The sequence below is a fragment of the Portunus trituberculatus genome, chromosome 14, assembly GCF_017591435.1.
Source record: "Portunus trituberculatus isolate SZX2019 chromosome 14, ASM1759143v1, whole genome shotgun sequence".
Taxonomy (NCBI): domain Eukaryota; kingdom Metazoa; phylum Arthropoda; class Malacostraca; order Decapoda; family Portunidae; genus Portunus; species Portunus trituberculatus.
Genome location: NC_059268.1, coordinates 8,682,857 through 8,705,683, shown reverse-complemented (window position 1 = coordinate 8,705,683; position 22,827 = coordinate 8,682,857). Strand labels below are relative to the sequence as shown.

At 39.6% G+C, this 22,827-nt stretch overlaps 1 protein-coding gene across 1 annotated transcript in view; it reads right to left on the bottom strand.

The window, feature by feature from the left end:
• Nucleotides 1–17,981, bottom strand: part of LOC123503557 (histone-lysine N-methyltransferase SETD1B-like) — a 40,248-nt gene extending 22,267 nt beyond the window's left edge. The window contains exon 1 of the mRNA XM_045253424.1: nt 17,904–17,981. The gene's annotated coding sequence lies outside the window, so the exon portion shown is untranslated. The remainder of the gene's footprint in view (nt 1–17,903) is intronic.
• Nucleotides 17,982–22,827: the final 4,846 nt, after the last annotated feature.

Genomic DNA, 22,827 nt, shown 5'->3' with positions numbered 1-22,827 from the left:
CTCACACCACTTACAGCTTCTCTTTCTTCTTCCTCCTCCTCCTCCTCCTCCTCCTCCTCCTCCTCCTCCTCCTCCTCCTCCTCCTCCTCCTCCTCCTCCTCCTCTTTCCGCTTACCACTTATAAATGTTTCCCCACACATAAATGAGACCAGTATCCTAACCACTAAAGTAAATATGTATTCGTAAAACAAGAGTAAGTAAAAACACCATGCATACCGCACCACACACACACACACACACACACACACACACACACACACACACACACACACACACACATATACAGGAAGAGAGAGAGAGACAGGTAAAGAGGAGGAAAGGTAAACAAGGAGACGGACAGGTGGTCAGAACATAAGCAGACACATAAACAGGAAGCCAAACAAGTACACGAACCATCACGTAGAAAGGAAGCACGCACGCACACACACACACACACACACACACACACACACACACACACACACACACACACACACACGATAAAACAACAACACTACAATAATCGTCATGTTAATTCTACGTATACAAAGGACACAGCTATTGTCGTTCAAGTGCTTGAGGAAATCATAGTCCATTAAGTTACCTGCAGAGTCGTGGTGAGAGAGAGAGATAGAGAGAGAGAGAGAGAGAGAGAGAGAGAGAGAGAGAGAGAGAGAGAGAGAGAGAGAGAGAGAGAGAGAGAGAGAGAGAGAGAGAGAGAGAGAGAGAGAGAGAGAGAGAGAGAGAGAGAGAGAGAGAGAGAGAGAGAGAGAGAGAGAGAGAGAGAGAGAGAGAGAGAGAGATAACAATGTGCATATAAACTTTTAAATCTCTCCTACTTTCTTTATCACCCCCCATGGCCATCATCACCACCACCACCACCACCACCACCACCACCACCACCTGGCAAGCGACGGTCACAGTTAATGCCACGCTGGGACTCCATTACTCTTGGTTTGAGGTTGACGCTCAGAAACTGTCCACAGATTTATCTTCGTGCAAGTTAGAAATGAAGACAACGCCAATTTAGTAGCGAGAAAAATTGCTTCATTCCAATCTCTCGACATGGTTTAGAAAAGGAAGGTGAAAAGAAATATAAAGATTAATGAAAAGTTAAATAGGTTGGTGGATAAGAAAAAGACAATAGAAACGAAAAAAGGTGAAGGAAAATTAACCCCTTTAATACTGGGGCTTATTTTTATCTAGAGATTACACATTTTATTGACACAAGGAAGAGTCTATGGAGGTCAGAAGAATACTAACCACAGTCTTCACAATGTTAATCCCCCACACAAGTTTCTGAAGCTGTGTAAAATCACCAAATAATAAGCAGAATGAATATGGAAACGCGTCATGGTACTAAAGGAGATAAAGAGGTAAATCCTGATGTGGCGAGGTGGATTAAAAACGCAACTTACAACTATTAGCATTAGTATTGTTTTGTTAGCGAATAAGTATGATCAAAATAAGAGGAGCTATGACAGACGAAAAATAATTAAAGGGTCTTGATGTGGTGACGTAAATTGAAAGAATAATCTATACTAATAAGTGAAGTTTTACAGTTATTACCACTATTATTGTTGTCACTTGAAATACAAGTTAAAAATACGTCACTCTGCATCCCAGGCAGTTACGAGATGGAGCTAAAGTGTGTGAGAGTGCGGTGCTGGAAACACATGCGGAAAAGTCGTTCTCCACCTCTAGACAGGATAGAAGCAATCAAGAGTGACATTCCGTACACTTTTCTCTTTTAATTTTAACATCTGCCATTCTATCTTTTCTACTTTTGTCGGTTATCATACGGTGCGGGAGAGAAAAAAGTTAGATGTGCATGTAAAAAGTATCATCAATTTTACCATTACCGCGATATGACTAATATAGAAATAACTAATTACAAAAAAAAAAAAGGAAAAAAAATGTAATCCCCCTCCCCCTTTCTCCTCTTATTACTTCCTGTTCCAAGCATGAGCGAAAAAATTGGTGAAATAAATTAACACTAGCCATGATTGATATTCCGTAGTCGCGAAACAATTACAGTTCGGAATAATTTGGTACGCAATAATAATAAGTGAGGCAGCATGATTGTTAACTATATTTTTTCTTTTCCCTCCACCACTTTTTATCTTCACGTTACCTTTAAGAGAAACCACATTTACACGTGTTACAAATTACGAGAATAGGTGTGTGTGTGTGTGTGTGTGTGTGTGTGTGTGTGTGTGTGTGTGTGTGTGTGTGTGTGTGTGTGTGTGTGTGTGTGTGTGTGTGTGTGTGTGTGTGTGTGTGTGTGTGTGTGTGTGTGTGTGTGTGTGTGTGTGTGTGTGTGTCATCCTTCCCTGACATTCTCCTTCATGGCACCCCTACGGTTTTACGGTGTCCACAGCAATATTTGGAAACACTTCCCCTGTCTAATTACATAACAGAGATCCTACATAGATATTGTCCTCATCTACCAGCCTACTCCCCCTCCTTCTCCACCACACACACACAAATAAGGTACATAAGCCTTGTCTTTACCCACTCTGCATTGCCACAAGTCTTCATCCCAACTCTATCGCAGTGTCATATTCTCTCACTCCTACTTTCTAACACTCACCAGCCTTTCCTCACTCTGCCGCCTGCCCTGTGTCACTTCGAAAGGCATAGACGTACAGAAAGCGAACAATTTCACTATTTCTGGTGAGTGTAATTTTGTACATGTTACGCACATTCCTCACCAGTACACGTGACGCACATTATACAGGTAAGCACCACGTGTTATTACTATCCTCGTGTTTGCCTGTTCGTGTGATTCAGTGAAATGTTGCCTTGCTTCTATTTCCTTCCTCTGTGTAGACAAGTGATAATACTTTGTCTCATGGATACAGAAGAGCCTCTTTCTCTTTTCGTTTCAGTTTCCTCTCCCTAAGCAACGCATCGACTGGCTTTCACTCCAGATGTAAAGGGACAATATTTTTACATCATTTAATCCACAATAGAGTACGTTATAAATAAAAGGGTTGCTCTCTAAAAATGTTCCGCTGACATTTAGTATTCCTCCCTCGCTTTCACCGGAAACACACCGACACTGACAAAAATGGAATGTAGTACGTGCACTACTTCATTAAACGACGACACTCAAGGCGATTCATTATAAAAGCAACAGACAGACGGAAACCTTACACAGTGTAGTGAGTACGTTGCCTTTTTTTTTTTTTCATCACTACCACGGGTGTGTATCTCGCCACTAACACGACAAACACATTCGTTCAAATGTCATCCAATATTCGATTATCAAAAGTAATTATTCTATCTCTTCTGCAGCTTCATTAATTTTCCTCTACTTAATAAAAAAAAAAAGCAGTCAAGACTTACGCACACAAGTAAGTCTTCCTCAATCTGTAGAGCTATCACGGGTACTGCAAGGGCAGCTTTTACAAGGTGAAAATGCTCTCAAAATAAAAGAACAGTTACGTTGTGAGTGAAACGAAAAATATCCGCAAAAATTTTGTATTATAAGACGAGAGAGTTATTGGTTCTATTTGGTCTGAGCACAAATACGAATATATGTATATATATATATATATATATATATATATATATATATATATATATATATATATATATATATATATATATATATATATATATATATATATATATATATATATATATATATCATTTATTTTTCTATAAATCAAAAATAAAAACATTAAACAAATCACTCTGAATTCCAGTTTAATGTTAATTTGTTACATGTTGTAAAAATTAATAGCTGTAACAGCAGCGGCAGAAGCAGTAGGAGCAGCAAAAGCAACAGTAACAGTAGCAGTAGTAGCAGTAGTGGTGGTGATGGCGCAGTGGCAAGCAATATGGAAATCAACAAAACGGTGGCCCATCTCGCGGAAGTGTTGACTTGATTAAATAATTATCGAAAATTTAAATTAAGTAGACAGCAATCAAAATTAATTAAAATTTGCACGTCTAATACTTCACAAGGTTGGGAAGACAGACAGAGAACAAATCAAATTACTTTGGCATGAAATAATCACGCCAACTTTAGTCTTCAGAAGAAGTGAAATAAACTTAAAAATGAAAATAGGAAAGTCACCTGAATTATCCTTAGTAAAGTTTCCAAATTACTTCAGACAATCGATTGCTTTAATCACAGAGAGGAAATTTCGTAAAGAGTGCAGCGCTTTTACCGGAAGCAAACATTCCTGGAAGATGTCCTGCGCAATGTTGAGGAGCTTGTAATATCTCAAGCCGCCCCGGGACTTAAACTGCACTGCGTCTTACCAAGTTTTGAAAAGAAACCCAATGGACCATTATTCCCTATTTCCTACCAAATAAACCAGCAGTGTGTAATGCTGAGAGAGAGAGAGAGAGAGAGAGAGAGAGAGAGAGAGAGAGAGAGAGAGAGAGAGAGAGAGAGAGAGAGAGAGAGAGAGAGAGAGAGAGAGAGAGAGAGAGAGAGAGAGAGAGAGAGAGAGAGAGAGAGAGAGAGAGAGAGAGAGAGAGAGAGAGAGAGAGAGAGAGAGAGAGAGAGAGAGAGAGAGAGAGAGAGAGAGACAAACAGGTAAACAAACACGGAAGCAGACACTTGCAAACAGATACTCACAAAACAAACAAATAATTAAATGAGTAAATGAACACATAAAATTAATATATGTACAAAAACTGTTATTTCGAACATAAACTCCGACAAACAGGGCAAAATACATATGCACTATCAACACACACACACACACACACACACACACACACACACACACACACACACACACACACACACACACACACACACACACACACACACTAACAAGATATATAAATAAAAAGAATAAAAAGCCACAAAAATAGAGCATCCTTTCTTTCATGTTTTATACACGCCCACATCCTCCGCCTCCTCTCTCTCTCTCTCTCTCTCTCTCTCTCTCTCTCTCTCTCTCTCTCTCTCTCTCTCTCTCTCACACACACACACACACGGTCCGTACGGCTCTAAGAGGTGTATGTGAGTTAATCATTAGCGAAGGAACATCACCAGGCTTCAATGTTCCCGCCTTGGGCATGTTCCTACTCTCCACCTTGCTCTGGTGTTCTGATCTCGCCACGCTCTATTCAGGAGAGGCGTGGAGGCAGCGAAGACCCGTGATCAATAATGTATAATAAGCCTGCTGCCTCTCTGCCTGCCTGCCTGCCTCTCTCTCTCTCTCTCTCTCTCTCTCTCTCTCTCTCTCTCTCTCTCTCTCTCTCTCTCTCTCTCTCTCTCTCTCTCTCTCTCTCTCTCTCTCTCTCTCTCTCTCTCTCTCTCTTGTTTATTGTCGCACTGTTCACGCTGTCGGATGTTTCCAGCGCTGTATTTTTATCTACATTACATGGATCGTTGATGTCATGCTCAGGGACGTGCACACTCTCATCAGGCTGTGAAAACGTTCATCTTTTATTCCCTATGGTTATACGCCCGCGACACTGTTTTTAACGCGCCACCAGCGTCCAATAGAGCGATCCAGGAATCGTAAAATGATGCCAATTCATATAAAATTGAACAAGAAAAATAAACGTAAAAAAAGAACGTTGATATCAAGGTGTGAAAGAATTAATCAAGATAAGTAATGGTACAGTAATTATAATGACAAGATCATAATGCAGTTTTAAAGGCAAGAAGATTAAAACCAAGAGTAATAATGCTAATGCTTTAGGGGAGAAAGCTGCATCCATACAGAGCGACGGGTTAAAAACATAGATTATCTTTACAGATGTTTTTTGTGGGAATACTGAGAGTGCCAAGTGGGGCGTAAAGAAATTAACAGAAACATTTAATTCGGTTCCATCAGTACAGTTTTCCGTCACATGACTCTGGCAAATTCATAGTCTGATCAGTTTACCGTACAATCTCCCTTGATGTACACCCGCTTTATGGAGGCATTCAATCGCGTCACGCACGTGCCTGATCGGGGAGCGGAACCAGCAGCAGTCAGGCACACTCACTACCGACCAGATAATACTCCTGCAGGCTCAACCCCTTCAGTACCCTGATGCATTTTCATATTTATTACTTGGTGATTTTGTACAGCTTCAAAAACTTAGGTGGGGATTAAAATAGTGAAGACCCTGGCCATTAATCTTCTCACCTCCATAGACCTTCAAAATGCAAATTAAATCGTCTAATCACACCAAAATGTCATGATGAAAATGCGTTCCGGTACTGAAGGGGATAAATTAGACATTCGTGAACACTTCGTCATCTATTTTCTTATATTTCTTTTTTCCTTACCTTTGACAAGATGAAGTGCAGGTTAGTCCGCGTCTTCACGTCTATTTTTACTGATTTTTTTTTTTTCGACAACGATTCTTCATCTTCAGTAGGCAAAGGAAAATTGATCAAAAATACTTCTCACTTTATTCGTGGCCATTAGAAATAGTCCTCATGTGGTAATAATAAAGCGATTATTTCTAGTGGTAAGTCTCAAAGCATTGCACGTAACGATTGATTGAATAATGCCACCAAGGTTGTGTTGAGGCATTGCAACGTCTTAGACACAGCTCTTGGAGAGGTAAGACAAAACACAGCTGGCGGCAAAAAATGTAGTTTCACGTCGATTCTCTCTCTCTCTCTCTCTCTCTCTCTCTCTCTCTCTCTCTCTCTCTCTCTCTCTCTCTCTCTCTCTCTCTCTCTCTCTCTCTCTCTCTCTCTCTCTCTCTCTCTCTCTCTCTCTCTCTCTCTCTCTCTCAACTCCCAAATGCCTCCTTGCACTTCTACACGTGATCCAATTCGACACCCAATCAAGTAAACAGAACTTTGATTGACGGATGAGATCTATGCTCCATACGAAGATAACTTAATTAATGCACTGACAACACATTCGTTTGGCATTCGCTGGGATAAGGCAACGATATAAGCTCTCTGTATGTTTGTTTCTTGCTATCTGGTATTGTTATGTGTAGATTCTCTGATACCTTAGCTGCTCCAGTGATTATAATAGTGTCCCGTATCTCATTAATCAGAGTGTACTGTAAGAGAGAGGATGATAATAAGGAGTTCCTGCGCTGGATCTATTCTCTGATTTTCCTGCTGTAGTGATCGCGGTACCGTTGAGCATCACGTTACAATTAATACAGAAAAGGATGTCTTTGAGTGGACAACGGAACTACTTTTTCTCGTTCGCTTACTGTAGTTGGATGATAATTTCTTATCTATTTATTTATTATTCTTGTTCATATGCTTCTTAATGTGCAATCTAGCCATGAGTCTGAGGAACAGCAATGCCTCCCTCATCACTTCGCTGTGTTTCCTACGATGATTATTGAGTGGTGATCGTTATACTGGTGAATAGGATGGCATAATAATGATAGTAATGATAATAATGATAATAATTATAACAATAATAATAATAATAATAATAATAATAATAATAATAATAATAATGATAATAACAATAACAATAATAATAATAATAATAATAATAATAATAATAATAATAATAATAATAATGATAATGATGATAATAGTAATAATAATAATAATAATAATAATAATAATAATAATAATAATAATAATAATAATAATAATAATAATAATACCAATAAAAACAACAACAACAATAATAATAATAATGAATAATATTAATATAATAAAAAATAATTGTCTGGCAAAGTGTCTTTTTCCAGCACAGGCGGGATAATATTCGCGACAGAGACATGACACAAACAATAACAATATAGAAACAAATGCGATGTGTAAATAAAAAAAAAAGGAAAAGTTTATCTTTTCCATGAAAACATGAATTTCCCACGAGAGAAGTTCCCAACCCTCTGCTCTGGTCTCTTTCATTTACTACATGCAGGGAAATCCTAGAATGTTTTTTTTTAGCCAAACATATATGGGTTTCTACTGTCATTAAAACACATGTATACATTATCATCATTATCATCAAAATCATCATCATCATTATTATTATTATTATTATTATTATTATTATTATTATAATGATAATATCACCACAAGAATCACCATCGTTAACTATACTTTTTTATCATTTATTTGTTATATTCTTTTATTAACACACGTCACCCGTCTATTTGATAAACTTAGTTTGTTACATTCTTACCAAATGTTAAAATATGACTTCTCCAGTGAGGAATGAGTCACATCCGGGATGAGTGTGTGTGAACCCTACTCGCCACGTCCCTGCAGGAGGCCTGGCACAGAGGGCTGCACTCCACCAGTCATGAGTTACTTCTAAATGATGCGACTGTGGCTCGTCCGGATGCGAGCCAAAACTGATTCCGGATGACATCTCTCCACTCCGGCACTCTTCCAGACTCTGCTGGCTATGTATACGATCGCCTCATCTTAGCAGTGGCAACAAGAGTCTCACGTCTATTCTACCAAACGGCCTGAGAAGGAGACTGACTGGCGGGACACAGTTCTGACATGAAAGGAGCATGTGTTTCCAGAACGAAAAGCAAATTTCAAAGACGTCATCTGGGCATTTGTTTGCTAAACCAGATACGCAGCCAAAACCGAAAAAAAAAATTAACTTTGCTTAATAAACCTGTAAGATAAGGGCAATCAAATGGGCATTTGTGAGAAGAGAAGATCTTGATAGCTTTCAAGATCAAATGACGCCTGAAAGTACTATGAACTTTCTCATTCGAACTCGACGTAATGCATAAAGAACACTTGAAATAATAAATCCTTTTCTAAAAGATGACCTTTAAAAAAAGGTTGCAACCCATGCAGTATCTGTGGAAAGGTGTTGCATGGCAACAACTAACATCACACTTTGATGACTGGTTTACCATCTTTATCTGTGATGTAGGTGTCATGAGAAAGATTTGGTAACATGTCCAACGAACGAAGGCTGGAATAACAAATATTCCTGCATCAAAAATAATGCTTAAAACACAACATAGGATTAAAGATACCTGTCGTCACCCGCACATCCTGAATGAACACAAGAATCAGGAGGTCAGGATTACAGGGGGAGTGAGTTCCTGATCATAACATAGCTTTGACAAAATGGCACAGCGATAGTGGGAAAACTGGTACACTTCCAATGCGAAACGAGAAAAGCTCAAGAATAACCAGTGCGATTAATAAGCAGGCAGTCTGAATTATGTGAAAATTGTGCCGGCTTAATTGGGAAGAGATCTATGAAGTGTGAATGATATTTTGTAAGTTCCGTTGCGGAGAGACAGCGAAACTTGAGTTAATTCGCTTAATTTGTGACGGAGAAGTAAAACCTTAACAAGTCGCTCAGCCGCATAAACGAGGTGTGAGGCGGAGGATTTGAAGACATCATCTACATTCGGTGTCTCGGTGTTGGTGGTAACGAGGTCAATAATCTTACTGCACACCTACGTTCTGCAGACAACATGGCAAAACTTTCCTGACAGTCACATTTCAATTTTTACTTAAGAACACGATCAACAATACTAAACGAAGAGTACTTTTAAACCACTATGAATGCTGACCGAAGGGAATTCCACACACTTGCTTTATTTATAAATAGTTTGGAAGAGACGCTCAGCAGGTGTGGGTTCCAAGCAAGAATCCAAAAAATACCAACCTTTATCTATGCCTGAGCTTCAGAAATGGAGGACGGGCGACAAAATTTATGTTGTTTAAAGGGAAACACGACCTATATTTTCATCGAGACAAACTAGGCCAGTGTTAGCGATACTCATAACATACTTGCTGTCGAAGAGAGAGAGAGAGAGAGAGAGAGAGAGAGAGAGAGAGAGAGAGAGAGAGAGAGAGAGAGAGAGAGAGAGAGAGAGAGAGAGAGAGAGAGAGAGAGAGAGAGAGAGAGAGAGAGAGAGAGAGAGAGAGAGAGAGAGAGAGAGAGAGAGAGAGAGAGAGAGAGAGAGAGAGAGAGAGAGAGAGAGAGAGAGATCGATGATGAGTGAGACATAAGTTCTTTACAGCTTTAAGAAAAAGGAGGAGGGTCGCGTATTTCCATTCCGTGTACGAAACCTACCTACCTACCTCTCCCTCTCTCCCATCCTTTCTCTCTCTCTCTCTCTCTCTCTCTCTCTCTCTCTCTCTCTCTCTCTCTCTCTCTCTCTCTCTCTCTCTAATCCTCATCCCTGCAGACCAAAAGCCTTTCGTGGTTTTCGTCATTCATCTTTGTCTTCTTTTCGCTTCTTTGAGCTCAATTGAGGGATTTCCTTATCACTTTCCTCCATCCTGCCTTCCATTTCTCATGACTCCACTTGCATTGCCTTGGTTTTCATTCACCAGCCCACCAACTCTGCGCAAAACACGGCACGGCACAACTCGTACCAACTTCAAGAGCAGTGTTCGCCAATCAGTGACACGCTCTCAGAGGCTTTCAATATACTGCTTGACATTATGTGACCGTGAGTTCCTTTCCGAATCGAAAGCAAAATATATCTAACTGGAAAAGTTTCCTATACATATTTTATTTTCGTTGTTTCTTATATATGTCGCATAATAAACAATTGTGTTTAATAACAATTGTGAAAGCTGATAATGAGGTTTGAGGTACAAGTATATGAGTATAAATAAGTTATACATTTTATCTCCTTCAGAACTGGGACACATTTTTACCTTGAGATTTGTGTATGCTTAGACCATTTTACTGATATTAGAAAGAGTCTATGGAGGTCAAAAGATTAATAGCAGCAGTCTTCACTTTTTAAATCCCACAAATGAGTTTCTAAAGCTGCACAGAATCACCAAATAGTAACCAGAATGAATATGAAAACGCGTCATGGTACTGCAGGAGTTAAAGTCCCAATATCGACACATCCCTAACGCCTTATAAGAACAACAAGGGTGATAAGCATTGAAATGTCAATGTTTATAACTGACGATTAGAGTGCAAGTGAGATTCTTAGACATGAATCACTGGTTAACTAAGATCGTTGTATTGATCACACACCAGTGACACCTAGGAGGCTTCAAACACCGTCAGTAACAATGCCATAAGCTGCTACAATGCTGGGCGTCTGAATATGAATGGAGTATAACTGGAGGCATGACGCAGTGCTCTGGACAACGTTTCTCGCCTGAATGATTGTTTTGTCCTGTTCGTCTGGCTTTAAACTCAGCCGAAGGGGAAGTGACGACAACGCAGATGTTTGAGGGAATGTGTGATACAGATAAATACACCCAAGAGGTTAAGCAAAAGACATTAGTTTTCCAACGCAGTAAGACGCTACATCACTGGGAGTATCTATATCTACACTTCTTCGTAGCTAATCCTTATGCACCATTTAAATGCATTAGTATTCATTATTATCTCAAGGCATATGAAGAAGAGAATGTGCATGCACTTCACCCACTCCCGCGGTACAAACTCAGCGTGTCGTGTTGGTGGACCTTTACGTTGCCAAGAGTGAAGTGCAGACCTACTCTTAGCAATTAAAAAAGCGAGCGGTCATACTGAATTCCATCCCAAGAGACTACAAGAATGGTACGCTCACTCCTTCCACAGCCTCGCCTCGCCTCGCTTAATATACTAATTTCTACATTAAGGAGGGATTCACGTCCAGCTCTTTCCAGCCCAAGTGTTTTTCTTTTTTTTTCTTTTTTTTGTTACAAGACATGCGCTTCTCCCTGAACCACAATCCCGTCCAGGAGGCAGCCAAGATCTGGAAGCTGCTCTCTCTCTCTCTCTCTCTCTCTCTCTCTCTCTCTCTCTCTCTCTCTCTCTCTCTCTCTCTCTCTCTCTCTCTCTCTCTCTCTCTCTCTCTCTCTCTCTCTCTCTCTCTCTCTCTCTCTCTCTCTCTCTCTCTCTCTCTCTCTCTCTCTCAGGTACTACCCTTCATGTTTCCTCTTATTACGTTCTTTATTCTCTTCACTTAAGTTTTTTTTTTTTTTTCTTTTTTCACACGGATACTGATTCTTGCATTCCTAGTGCGCTATTCCATTGTCACTTTGTCTTCTGACTGTGTAACTTTTCTTTATTCCTTTCAGCGTAATTAATATCTGACCACTCCTTCCCTTCTGGGAGGGAATGAATATACAATGTGGTAATTAGTGGTGAGAATGGCATTTATTACTCATAACACGGTGAAAAGTCGTATTATTATTATTATTATTATTATTATTATTATTATTATTATTATTATTATTATTATTATTAATTTGTCTATTAAGGTTACATATTCAAAGAAAACAACAAGTCAACAAAGCATAACAAGAACGTTCAACAACCAAAGTGTTGAAATGTAAAGAAAATTATACATTTTCTGCTGTTTAAAAGTTGTAACAAAATAGATAAACAAACAACAATAAAGCATTAACTGACAAGTAGGCCGATGACTGGGGTGCTCCGAGTCCTCCCGGCTCTGGATGATGACCAGCAGAGGATGTGGGGGAATGGGAGGGCAATAGCTAGCGTACACTAGGAGAGGGAAGACCGGGAACAGGCTTATCCGGAGTGGTTTCTGGCTCCGAGCTGCGAGGGTGGAAGTGGAAGGCGTGAGAGACACTGTCCATTCATTCCCAAGAGTCGTCACGCATGAGAAGACAAGTGTTCTCCCGGTAGGCAGGCGTCAAGCAGCTCTGGTAGTCTAAAGGCAGGTAGTCATGGCCCTACACACGCCGCCTTGATGTTGCTTCACAGCACGTGTGTGTTCCAGAAACATTATGCTTGCTTTCTGACACCATGCGTACTTTCCTGAATCTCCTGTCACTACCACAACCAGTGCATCGTCTCCTAGGTAGTGGTGAGGGTGGCGGAGATGCAATAAAATCATCTTCTAGATAGCAAAGGATCCTCAGAATTAAAACATAAATGCTTCATATTCCGTTGACTTCAACAAAAATATAATATATATTCATATAAAGATTCAACTCAAGTCTCCTACTTTCAGTGCTGAATGCTGACTGATGAACTCTTCCTTCAGTGTAGGCTACATAAAAAAACAAGGTTAGCAAGCTCCTCGCTGCGCGGGACAAGACCAAGATGCAGATATCATTTCAAGGCAAAAAATTGATGTCGCAAGAGAGTGAACTTTTCCTATGACACTGTTCTATATGGTAAACATCATAGGGTAAGGAGGAGATAGGCTAGAGCTGTATGTGGTCTCGGGCCTCGTGTCTGTCTCATTAGCCTTTTGAGAGAGGTGGATGGTGTCTCTTTGCCGACAACACATACAAAGATTTCTCAAGTATCCATTAATCGGCCAATCCAAAGGACGGATAAACAACTGTGTGAGCTACGCAGTGAATGGTCCAGCACGAATTCGAACTGCAGCCAGCAGATTAGTAACCAGTCAAGCTCGCCGCTGCATCACGGAGGGTAAACAGTGAACAGTTCCATTAATCGGTATCTTGATTGAAAACGCTCGCTAATTCCCCCTCACTAAACACCGATGTAACCTTAAAGCAGTGTTCCCCAGCCTGTAGTTCGTAGGAGCCACAATACGTACAGAGCCTGATGAAGGACAATAAGAGGAATGACTTAGAGAACTAGGTGGTATTTGGTATTCCTTCTCAGATTGGATAGATAACACAACTCAAATATAATTGTCTAATGGGAGAGGTACATATATATGCATGTTAGGGGAATGGATGGAGATTAAGAGATTAATAATACATTCTGCTACATAGTTTTCCAAGAACAGCAAAAATAGGAGACCAATGCTTAGGGAACATTTACCTTAACATCTAATATACTGTCAAATTAACCTAGAATATTAAACAAATCATGGCAAGGTGTTGTGGCAATTCATATCTACAGTGCTCTACTCTTATCTTTTCCACTGCTAGTAGTCCCCTCACACAACAATGGCAACAACAACAAGACCGTCAGCAAAAACATAAAACACGTAAAATACATTCAACTGCAACTTCCTGTACGTGATGCGTTTGGGGCCGGAAATGTTCAAAGCCAGATACTGACGTGTGTGTGTGTGTGTGTGTGTGTGTGTGTGTGTGTGTGTGTGTGTGTGTGTGTGTGTGTGTGTGTGTGTGTGTGTGTGTGTGTGTGTGTGTGTGTGTGATCTCTTATATAAATGTTTCAGTTATGCATAAATATCTTTCTTAACTTTTTATACTCTGTCCCCCAATTGCTATTTACCATCCTCTGTTGCCTCAACAGTCCTCTAAAGGATTTCACAATGCACACACACACACACACACACACACACACACACACACACACACACACACACACACACACACACACACAGGAAAAAAATATAATTGTGTAGCACGCCAGCCACATGTATTTTTTTCTTTTTTTATCGAGCAGTCATCCCCTATTTTCAGTTTCTTTGCTTTCAACCACTGCATGTGTATTATTTTTTTTTCTCTCCAGTGAATTCCTAAAAACAAAATTTCATAGTTTCTGTGACCTCGAAACCCAACGGACCAGATGTGCCCCTGAGCCACTGCCTCTGTGAAGTGGGACAGCCAGAGACTTTATTATTCTGATATCCTATGAAACAGTTATTGCTTCCATGTAAGACTCGTGTGTATGTTATGCACATCATGCAGGTGACCGAGGCTGGAATGGAGATACATTTCTCATATTTCTTTTTTAACAATCATGGAAATGGAATGGTCTCGCCTCGCTTCTATCCACTCACGTGCCGTCCATGAGGATCTAGGGAGAATGTACCATAAACTTCTTCAAAATTTATAGAGCGTCATATTTCCGTATGGAGCGCTGCCAAACCTACTCTACACCTTTACAAAAAAGTCACTGAGAGATGTATCAAAACCTGGCCAAAAGTACTTATCTTCCACCATCCGCTTGGCAAGTATCCAGGAACATGTCTCTCTGTTCCTTCTATCTTACCATAAAGACACAACACTTACACAACCATAGTTTTAATTGCACCGGTCAAGGCCTTGCACAATTATTCTAGGATTTGAGAATGACCAACAAAAGTTTCTCCTTTCCATCTTGTTTCCTTCGACTTAGTATAAGCAACAAATATATTAAATTTGCACTTATCGTCTGCTGTCATCATAGACACTGACCCCTAGAAGGCACATAATTCAATGGAAAAACACTTCCTCCTGTTGCTTAAAAAAAAAAAAAAAAATAGCAGTGTTGAGGCGTCTGATCTACTCCTTGATCTTGTCTTTCAGTCTTTACTTCCTGAGATATGTAAGATATGTGATCAAACATGCCGTTGCTCTTTTCCAGTAAAGAATCCACACAGGTGATCCCTGGCGTGCCTGAGTGGATGGCTATGCTCTCTAAAGAAATGGTCGATACATCTGATATAGTCACACAAGTTATAGTGAAAGGTTAGCAATTACGTCTGGAGTGAATCCAAATTCCCATATTACGAGTCATGGCTTTACAACTCTTTCGTCTCCAATTTTCTCTGTTATCCATTTGATGTTACCGCGGGGAACATTTGTTTCCTCCTGAGATCTTACATAAAACAACACTCACTCGTATCACACCTCTTATTTGATTTTTTTTTTTTTTTTTGAGAGGTTAGAGTTTCGCTTTCTTGGCAAACATTTTCTTACTTTCACACCAATAACTTCCTCCATAATAATTCCTCCTCTCTTAATGGAGTAAATTAAAGAAATGGCTTCCAAACTAACCTTCAAGATACCTACCCGTTGAATACCAAATTAAATTATCCGTCACCTCCAGAAAAAGCCTTCACAACTTTCCCATCTCAAATTCTTCCGATCAGCTGACTTTATAATTATTCTTCAACAAACCGGTCAGACACAGACAGACATTTCTTTCACATGTGCGCAGTAGTGGCTCCTCTAAAACAACAACAACAGCAGTAAATAAAGTGAAGGTGACTGATATTAACCTCACTTGGCTCTACCGTCCCTTCTTCCCAATGTCCTCCTCACTGCAGCATTACAGTATCATTTGCTGCTACCTCTGAACATAACGACCAAGGCAACTGATGTACTCAACTGGCTAAGTGCTTACCTCCCTTCCTAACATAGCTTAGCAAGGAGGAGTTATGTCGCACACTCGCATCCCCATTTAGACTGTCTTCGTGCCACAATTTAGGAAGTATCTTCACTCTCTCTCTCTCTCTCTCTCTCTCTCTCTCTCTCTCTCTCTCTCTCTCTCTCTCTCTCTCTCTCTCTCTCTCTCTCTCTCTCTCTCTCTCTCTCACTCTCTCTCTCTCTCTCCACTAGTATATAATTGAACAGCTCTATTCAGTTTTCCTCGTCGCTAAGTAATAGACATCATGACAGAATCTAAACAATGTAAAGAATTCGATATGACTTTATTTTTGCCGATGGAAATGTAAACACACACACACACACACACACACACACACACACACGAAAAGGAAGCATTAATAGCTTTCAAAACACGAGTACCTGATCAAAACGTACAAGTAAAAACAAATAGAAAAACGAAAAAAATAGATAATAAAGAGAAAAAGACAATGACTTAAAAATACCTCAAACTACAAAAAGTAAAAAGAAGGGACAAAAAAACATACCCCGCTAATGAACGCGGCTACTGTTTCACGTCTATCTAATTTACACGACAGGAAGACACGACACCGCCTCCCTCCATCTCTACTCCACACAGGCTCGAAGGGAGGGACATAGTGGAAAGGAGAAGCAACACTCATGACTCAGTTTACTCACTCCAATTATACGTGAAGCCTCGACTGAAACAAAGAGCCCGACTTAATCACTCCTCGTGGCCAAGTTCTCCATGGTGGAGGGTAAGGGACGGAATGCTCTGAAGCTAACTAGACTTGACTCTAGGTAAAGACATTAGACTCAGGCCTTCGTAGTGTCGCGAAGGAAATATGGCAGGTAATTAAGTAAAGGGAGGGGATAGGTAAGAGGGAAAAATCAATGACAAAAAATATATATATAAAAAATGAAGAAGTAAAGAAGGACAAGGTGTTATCACTTGTAAGACCTGACCTTTCATATCCCCCTGGTTCAATCCAGTTTAGCTAGCAAGAAGGAGCATCAGAGTAAACAAGACCAACACAACATTTCCTGGTGAATGTGAGAATGAGGAATGAATCCCATACATGACTCACTAGGGATGCTCACGCTACTCATCTTCCCTGCTTCCCTCGAGGACCTGGGGGCGAGAAGGAAGAAGTGGGAAGGCCGTGTCAGCACTCCAGGGAAATGCATGACTTGGCTCAGCCGTGCTCACTCTGCTGGCTCTACACTCCGAGTCTGGTAACTCACTCCTCAGCCAGAGGAAATTGGAATGGATTCAAGCCGCCACTCTACCTCCTTTAAAAGCTAGTTTTGAATCCATACTCAGCAGCGGGGCACCATCACATTCCGAGTGCCCCAGATGGTCGCATTCAGTCACCTCTTTCTTCCCACCCCAAGGTGAGAATCCGAGTGTTCCCTTCAAACACTATCACGTCACACGAGCAATCATAAAGGCACTCCAGCGAATCATTAACACACTAATGAGGATAACAATGATAAATGAAAATTAAAAACAAAAATCTTTACAGTTATCTTTTGCATAAAACACTGTGAGCAGTAATTACTGTCTCCTCTAAGAAGGAATTTCTGTATTTGCATATATATATATATATATATATATATATATATATATATATATATATATATATATATATATATATATATATATATATATATATATATATATATATATATATATATATATATATATATATATATATATATATATATATATATATATATATATAACTTACAAAAGAGTCGATTTCTTAATGTTGCTGATCCACAGTAGCTTGTTATTTAATCACATCAGTTTACGACTATTATCACCAACACAGCACATTTCAATCACATAAACACGTTTTGAAGAGCAATACGTGACTGCTTTCTATCAGTTTAATAACATAACACAAAATACAACAAGGGAGTAAACGTTTTCAAGCGTACCAACAATACCATAGAAAAAAGGTGAAAAGATTATTTTCTACAGTCTTATTATGACAACACTCCCTCCCTCCACACAGGCCGCAGCGGCGACACCCCACTCTACCCGTTGAGGTCGAGCGGCTGCGTAAGGAGTGGCGCGAGAATTCGAGGCAGGCGAGGCACCCACTCCACACTGGCTCACGCACCCTACTGACTACCGGCCGCCTCCTAACCCGGCACACCGTCGCAGACGCCGCCGCCGCTGCTGCTATCGCTGCCTTCCCCACCCCATCCCCCACCCAAACCACCATCACCACATACCACAGCCACCGCTTCCACTCACCAGTGACACCACCACCATCACTACCATCACCGCAACACCAACAACACTACAACATCACCAACACCACCGCCACACATCACGAACACTGCTTTCACTCATCAGCAGCAACACCACCACCACCACCACCACCACCACCACCACCACCACCACCACCACAGCACCACCACCACCACCACCACCACCACCATCACCATCACCAACCATAAATCAACATTCGACAACCTCAAAAAAATGACGAACTAGAACATTTGAACCGATGAATAATAATAATAATAATAATAATAATAATAACAATAATAATAATAATAATAATGATAATAATAATAATAATAATAATAATAATAATAATAATGAAGCAATGAGAATTAATAGTACACTCACACCCTCATTCCTACCGTTCCACTGCTGCTCCAACAACAGCTATTATCATTCCAATAACTTTCTTATCATCATCACACACTACTGATGCATACCTCATCACTTACACTATCACCATCACATCACCACCACCACCACCACCACCACCACCACAGTAAGTCTCGGCGGCGGCAGATCATCACGGCGGCGCCATTACCTCCCACACATCCCACACACATTTCGGCGTGGCGTGCTGAGAGATGCTCACGTCGGTGCTCATGTCTGCCAAGTATTTGCATTCATTTCCCTTAACTGTGTGTGGCGTAAACACTGACGGGAGGGTTCGCGGCACCCATCTCATCCCCCTCTCACATCTTTTCATTTCAATCTCTCTCTCTCTCTCTCTCTCTCTCTCTCTCTCTCTCTCTCTCTCTCTCTCTCTCTCTCTCTCTCTCTCTCTCTCTCTCTCTCTCTCTCTCTCTCTCTCTCTCTCTCTCTCTCTCTCTCTCCATCTATCTATCTATCTATTTATCTATCATCAGGCTTACACACTTTTTCTTCCAGTGATGCAAATAAGCTATTTATATTTGATCTGCTCTTTATCTCCATCTGGGATAGTACTTTCCTTAAAAGTTTCGCAAATTACACAGACTGATGAATGAAACTGCTAGACGATTATTACTATCATTTGTTACATTCAGCTTTACTAAACACTACAACACCTGGATAAGGCGTAACTGGCGCTTATTCTTATATTATCGCTAACAGAGTTTTGGCAGAAGTGGTCATGTATAGACAAAGATGTCACAAGTCTAGTGAATTATGTGTCCATGAATAAAATACAAAAAATACCAGTCAATATATGAACAAATGAGCTACCTTACATTAGGAGATTCATAAAGACTGAGAAGAAATTAGAATATGAACAAGCAGTTGTAGTTGTCAAGTATTGTTTTTAGTCTACGACGTTTCGTAAAGCATCACGTCGATAATTATGTTAAAAAATAAATAAATAAATAAAAAAGTGCTCAAAAAAAAAAAAAAAAAAAAGGGAATCCGATGAAATCAAGTGTTTTCCTTTCTTCACATTATTCTTTAATCTTTCAAGTAAAAATTTCTACCAACCTCACTTCAGTCAATGAGTTTGCTTCACGTGTCTGATCCTTGGTCCTCGCCACGCGGATAAGATACGACATCCATGACCCATTCAATATTTCCAAAATCTTGCAAAATGATGGAGTTAGATAAACAAGGTGCAGGATCCATTTTTTTTATCTCATGTAGCTCAAGCTCAATTCTGTGACCTGAAGGAAAGGACTTTGTAATTTGCATTATTTCCTAACAAGAAAGGATCAATATGACCTCTTGTAACGTTTTTATGAGGTTATGTTTTCCGCTTTTCCCGAGTAAATAAAGCATACGATACCCAAATATTCCACGTAGAACACGTTACACATCATATGATTTCAAATTTCCCACGTTCATACAAATACAATATATATATATATATATATATATATATATATATATATATATATATATATATATATATATATATATATATATATATATATATATATATATATATATATATATATATCAAAAATGAAAAAAAAATGCCGCGGCTCATTAATCTTTCTTAACAGTATTTCACCTTCAAAGTCACTAACGAAGTTTTTTTTTTTTCATTCCTTCCATGAAAATGATTATCGTAACTCTTAAAGGTAACATTTATGACAACCTCATTTCGCCAAACACTAACAAAGGATATTCTTTACAGTGACTTAATAAATCTATAGACTGGATTCGACTTTTACAATTTTTTTAGTTCTATGACTCATTAAAATAATTCATCTTTCCAGATGTAAAAATTTAGCATCATTACCAACTAATCAAATAAACTATATGCCACAGAACACAAGTATATTACAGAGGGAAAATGAGGGAGAACATTATCCATACATGAGAAGGAAAAAAAGTTTCATATTTTTATTCCCGAAGTCTTAGCATCTCACTGAGCGGTTTTTAATAAAGCAATCCAAGCGTTTAGAAAAAGGTAGCTAGTTATTTTTCCACTCACCTAAACGTTTCTAGGCTTTGCTCACTTGTAACTGTTTCAACACTTTGTGTACTAAGGAGAGATGAGTCATTCCTAAAAGATTCTGACAGTAAACAAGAATCGAGATTAGCTCTTCTAATATTCTTTTCACACTCGCAACTGTCTCAACCACCGCATAGGACTTATGAATGGTCTTTTTTTTTGGAACACTGGGATTGACAACAGTTACAGACGTGGTTTGATATAAATTATCTTTCCTTATTACCATGAGGTTTCTTTGGAATGGGGATCCTTCCATATGGCGGTAAATGACCTAACCTGCACAGGAGCTGGCACAGTAGTAAAGTTTCCACCACAATCAAGACACAAGAGTTGGGATCTTCTTCCAACAAACACATAACTATTGAACTTCCCTATTGATTACGGCATTAAGAGAAAGGAAAACACCGACCTCGTCATATAAGACATCTGTTCCCAGCAGTACAAGACATGTTATAATTAACACTTCATTTCAAACAACTTGTACTCACCTGTCAATTACAAATCAAATGATATGTCTGTAAACCCAATCATGTGGTAATAACGGACGTATATTAATGATAATAAAGTTAGCTGCCAAATTATAATTGTGTGTGTGTGTGTGTGTGTGTGTGTGTGTGTGTGTGTGTGTGTGTGTGTGTGTGTGTGTGTGTGTGTGTGTGTGTGTGTGTGTGTGTGTGTGTGTGTGTGTGTGTGTGTGTGTCTGAGAGTGACGGGAGACTGATGATAGTTTGCTGTTTTGGTGCGAATTGCAGTCTATCTGAAACTCTCTGATAGTGGAAATAAAGAACAGCAAAGCAAAGAACTCTCTCTCCCCACCCTCCACTCTTTCTGTCATAGGCCGTACAAGATAAAAAAAAAAAAAAAAAAAAAAACTCGGAAATAAATGCCTTACGGAGATAGAGAAGGAAAAAGCCCGAAGGAAATTTTACAGTAAAGAATGAAAATAAGCAATAATAAGATGTCCCTAGTTCCTGGTGGCAAAGAAGTTAATCTCTAATATACAAACGCTGTTGGCCGCAGCTTGGAGGCAAAATAAATGTCAACACGGTGTTTGAAACTCTCTACGGTGTTCCATTATTGGAATTTGGAGAAAAAAAAAATATAGGTGTATTCTTCCGTCTCTTACATCAAAATATTTTCAGCTCTTTGGTGAGCCTGTTTTTATATTTCTATTACTCTTCATCCTCTTATTCTTATTTCTCCTCCTCCTCCTCCTCCTCCTCCTCCTCCTCCTCCTCCTCCTCCCCCTCCGACCCATTTAGATTCGTTCTTCGCTGCTCTTTGAAAAACATGCCCTAGAATGCGAGTTTGATCTTTTCCACTGAAATAATAATCACAAAACTGTCCCCTCCCTACTCTCTCTCTCTCTCTCTCTCTCTCTCTCTCTCTCTCTCTCTCTCTCTCTCTCTCTCTCTCTCTCTCTCTCTCTCTCTCTCTCTCTCTCTCTCTCTTTATCTCAACTCCCTTTCATTACCAATCTAAGTCTGTAATAATGGACAAGAAACAACAGTTAATTTAATGTTATGCTATTGAGTCTCTCCGTGGTAAAGTAATAACTGGCGGATGGGACCGATGGATTTTCAGGCGTAGGGGTTCAAATTCTGGTCAGATCCGAGGGCTGGAGGACAAGCCACTCTGGGTAATAGCTCCCTAAACACTAGAACCAAAATCCTCCGTTAGGAATCATCCAGCAAGTTAGGACGTAAAATCAGCGCAGAAAAATTACAATGAAAATGTACAATGTATGATTCATAACACTGTGAATTAAACGGACATAAATGCTGTCGTTCTGTGGCGTATACTTGTCAAATAGCACAAAAATTTCTACTCCCTACCCATCCACCTATTTCCCATTCTACCCTGTCAAAACGTCAGTGTAATACAGTTTCAGTTGGTGCATTTTATTCTGATTACACATGATTGACAATTTTCCAAAAGCGCACAAACAACTACTTTCCATTGATGTTAAGCCCCTTTTTTCACGGTAACGCAGCAGCAGAGAGACGAATTTACTGTCAAAGCGGTGCACTTGTCCCTGCTGGTCCTACACACTTACCCCTCAAACACAAGCACTATTTGGAGATAAAGTGTAAATGATCAGGTCTGTAAACTTCATACTATTCTACAGTAGACTTTATACAGAGAGGAAATGCAATGTGAGCACTTGCCATGCAATATTGCATAAATACTTGAGCATTTCCTATAAATTCCAGTGAAAATTACATCCACGACTTTCCTAATAAAATC